Source organism: Triticum dicoccoides, chromosome 2A (genome assembly GCF_002162155.2).
Source record: "Triticum dicoccoides isolate Atlit2015 ecotype Zavitan chromosome 2A, WEW_v2.0, whole genome shotgun sequence".
In the NCBI taxonomy this organism is placed as follows: domain Eukaryota; kingdom Viridiplantae; phylum Streptophyta; class Magnoliopsida; order Poales; family Poaceae; genus Triticum; species Triticum dicoccoides.
The window spans coordinates 528,632,666-528,637,230 of NC_041382.1; positions in this window are offsets into that span (position 1 = coordinate 528,632,666).

Consider the following 4,565-nt stretch of genomic DNA (forward strand, 5'->3'; position numbering starts at 1 on the left):
TCGCGCGCCCGCGCCGACCGCAGCTGCGGCTGCCCTTCCCCGTCCTCCTGTGTGCCGCGCCCCCTCGCTGCGGCTCCCCTCACTGCCGACCCGCGCCCACCCAGGCCGCCCCAGGCCACTGGCCCCCCTCTTCTCCGGCGCTCTGCCGTGGTCGCCGGCGCCCCAGTTGGGTTGCCCCTGCCGGTCACGCCCGACGCCCGTGAACCCCCCCACACCCGCTATGGCTCCCTGTGCCAATGACAGGTGGGCCTAGCCCAAAACGTTTTAATAAAAAAGGAATTAAAAAATATTAAATAAATAAATAAATAATAATTAAAATAATTAAAATATTAATTAATTAATTAAGTAATTAATTAAGTTAACTAATCCTGATTAGATTAACCTAATCACTAATTAAACTAATTAATCTGTTTTAGTTAATCTTAGTCAATGACAGAGGGACCCACACGTCAGGTTGACCAGGTCAATGGTCAATGTTGACTGCTGACATCACTCTAATGTCATGCTGACGTCATCATTTACTATTCTGATAGTGTTGGATTTAAATAAATAATTAAATAAAATCAGAAAATAATTAAATCTTTAGAAAATCATATCTTTTAATCCGTAACTCGGATTAAAATATTTTCAACATGAAAGTTGCTCAGAACGACGAGACGAACCCGGATACGTAGCCCGTTCGTCCACCACACACCCCTAACATATCAAACCCGCAACTTTCCCCCTCCGGTTCATCTGTCAGAAAACACGAAACACCGGGAATACTTTCCCGGATGTTTTCCCCCCTTCACCGGTATCACCTACTACCGCGTTAGGGCACACCGAACACCGCGTATTGCCTTGTTATATTTTTTGATGCTTTGTTTGCTCTGTATTCATTATTTCTTCCCCCTCTTCTCTCCGGTAGACTACAAGACCGACGCTGCTGCTGACCAGTTCGACTACGGAGTTGACGACCCCTCTCTCTTGCCAGAGCAACCAGGCAAGCCCCCCCTTTGATCACCAGATATCGCCTACTCTTCTCTATACTGCTTGCATTAGAGTAGTGTAGCATGTTACTGCTTTCCGTTAATCCTATTCTGATGCATAGCCTGTCATTGCTGCTACAATCATTGATACCTTACCCGCAATCCTAAATGCTTAGTATAGGATGCTAGTGTTCCATCAGTGGCCCTACACTCTTGTCCGTCTGCCATGCTATACTACTGGGCTGTGATCACTTCGGGAGGTGATCACGGGCATATACTATATACTTTACGCTGTTACATTACCTGTGATACTGTTCGGAGTTGGGGGCTGAAGGGGCAGGTGGCTCCATCCCGGTAGAGGTGGGCCTGGGTTCCCGACGGCCCCCGACTGTTACTTGGTGGCGGAGCGACAGGGCAGGTTGAGACCACCTAGGAGACAGGTGGGCCTGGCCCTGTTCGGCGTTCGCGGATATTTAACACGCTTAACGAGATCTTGGTATTTGATCTGAGTTGGCTACGAGCCTATACGCACTAACCATCTACGCGGGAGTAGTTATGGGTATCCCGACGTCGTGGTATCAGCCGAAGCACTTCAGACATCAGCGACGGAGCGGCGCGTGCCGAATTGGACTGGAACGCCACTAGGCTAGGTCTGCTTTCGGCCGCGTACGCAACGTGCAGGTGTGCTATGGGCGATGGGCCCAGACCCCTGTGCGCTTAGGTTTAGACCGGCGTGCTGGCCTCTCTGTTGAGCCTAGGTGGGGCTGCGACGTGTTGATCATCCGCGGCCGGGCATGACCCAGAAAGTGTGTCCGGCCAAATGGGATCAAGCGTGCTGGGTAAGTTGGTGCACCCCTGCAGGGAAGTTAATCTATTCGAATAGCCGTGATCTTCGGTAACAGGACGACTTGGAGTTGTACCTTGACCTTATGACAACTAGAACCGGATACTTAATAAAACACACCCTTCCAAGTTCCACAGACAACCCGGTGATCGCTTTTCCACAGGGCGACGAGGGGAGGATCGCCGGGTAGGGTTATGCTATGCGATGCTACTTGGAGATGCTATTTGGAGATTCTACTTGGAGATGCTACTTGGAGGACTTCAATCTACTCTCTTCTACATGTTGCAAGACGGAGGCTGCCAGAAGCGTAGTCTTTGATAGGACTAGCTATCCCCCCTCTTATTCTGGCATTCTGCAGTTCAGTCCACTGATATGGCCCTTTACACATATCCCATGCATATGTAGTGTAGCTCCTTGCTTGCGAGTACTTTGGATGAGTACTCACGGTTGCTTTTCTCCCTCTTTTCCCCCTTTTCCCTTTTACCTGGTTGGCGCAACCAGATGCTGGAGCCCTGGAGCCAGACGCCACCGTCGACGACGACCCCTACTACACCGGAGGTGCCTACTACTACGTGCAGCCCGCTGATGACGACCAGGAGTAGTTAGGAGGATCCCAGGCAGGAGGCCTGCACCTCTTTTGATCTGTATCCCAGTTTGTGCTAGCCTTCTTAAGGCAACTTGTTTAACTTATGTCTGTACTCAGATATTGTTGCTTCCGCTGACTCGTCTATGATCGAGCACTTGTATTCGAGCCTTCGAGGCCCCTGGCTTGTATTATGATGCTTGTATGACTTATTTATGTTTTAGAGTTGTGTTGTGATATCTTCCCGTGAGTCCCTGATCCTGATCGTACACGTTTGCGTGCATGATTAGTGTACGATTGAATCGGGGGCGTCACACTCATACATCACATATATCATTCATCACATCCTTTTGGCCATATCACATCACACGGCACATGCTGCAAAAACAAGTTACACGTCCTCTAATTGTTGTTGCAAGTTTTTACGTGGCTGCTATAGGTTTCTAGCAAGAACGTTTCTTACCTACGCCAAAACCACAACGTGATATGCCAATTTCTATTTACCCTTCATAAGGACCCTTTTCATCGAATCCGATCCGACTAAAGTGGGAGAGACAGACACCCGCCAGCCACCTTATGCAACTAGTGCATGTCAATCGGTGGAACCAGTCTCACGTAAGCGTACGTGTAAGGTCGGTCCGGGCCGCTTCATCCCACAATGCCGCCGAATCAAGATAAGACTAGTAACGGCAAGCAAATTGACAATATCCACGCCCACAACTGCTTTGTGTTCTACTCGTGCATAGAAACTACGCATAGACCTAGCTCATGATGCCACTGTTGGGGAACGTAGCAGAATTTTAAAATTTTCTACACATCACCAAGATCAATCTATGGAGTCATCTAGCAACGAGGGAGAGGGGAGTGCATCTACATAGCCTTGTAGATCACGCGCGGAAGCGTTCAAGATAATGGGGTTGATGGAGTCGTACTCGTCGTGATCCAAATCACCGATAACCTAGCGCCGAACGGACAACACCTCCGCGTTCAACACACGTACGGTTGGGAAGACGTCTCCTCCAACTTGATCCAGCAAAGAGAAGGAAAGGTTGATGAAGATCCAGCAGCACAACGGCGTGGTGGTGGAAGCAACGGTGATCTCGGCAGGGCTTCGCCAAGCACAGGGAGAGGGAGGAGTGTCACGGGAGGGAGAGGGAGAGGCCAGGGGCTAGGGTGCGGCTGCCTGTTGGGGAACGTAGTAATTTCAAAAATTTCCTACGCACACGCAAGATCCTGGTGATGCATAGCAACGAGAGGGGAGAGTGTGATCTACGTACCCTTGTAGATCGACAACGGAAGCGTTACCACAACGTGGTTGATGTAGTCGTACGTCTTCACGGTCCGACCGATCCAAGCACCGTTACTCCGGCACCTCCGAGTTCTTGCACACGTTCAGCTCGATGACGATCCCCGGACTCCGATCCAGCAAAGTGTCGGGGAAGAGTTCCGTCAGCACGACGGTGTGGTGACGATCTTGATGTACTACCGTCACAGGGCTTCGCCTAAGCACCGCTACAATATTATTGAGGACTATGGTGGAAGAGGGCACCGCACACGGCTAAGAATATGATCACGTGGATCAACTTGTGTCTCTAGGGTGCCCCCCTGCCCCCGTATATAAAGGAGCAAGGGAGGAGGATGCCGGCCCTAGGAGGAGGGCGCGCCAAGGGGAGTCCTACTCCCACCGGGAGTAGGACTCCTTCTTTCCTAGTCCAACTAGGAGAAGGGGGGAAAGGTGGGAAGTGGAGAAGGAAGGGAGAGGGGGGCCGCGCCCCAAACCCCTTGTCCAATTCGGACTGGGCTTGGGAGGGGCGCGCGCCACCTCCTGGCTCCTTCCCACTAAAGCCCATTAAGGCCCAATACTCTTCCCCGTATTCCCGTAACTCTCCGGTACTACGAAAAATACCCGAATCACTCGGAACCTTTCCGATGTCCGAATATAGTCGTCCAATATATCGATCTTTACGTCTCAACCATTTCGAGACTCCTCGTCATGTCCCCGATCTCATCCGGGACTTCGAACTCCTTCGGTACATCAAAACTCATAAACTCATAATATAACTGTCATCGAAATCTTAAGCGTGCGGACCCTACGGGTTCGAGAACAATATAGACATGATCGAGACACGTCTCCAGTCAATAACCAATAGCAGGACCTGGATGCCCATAT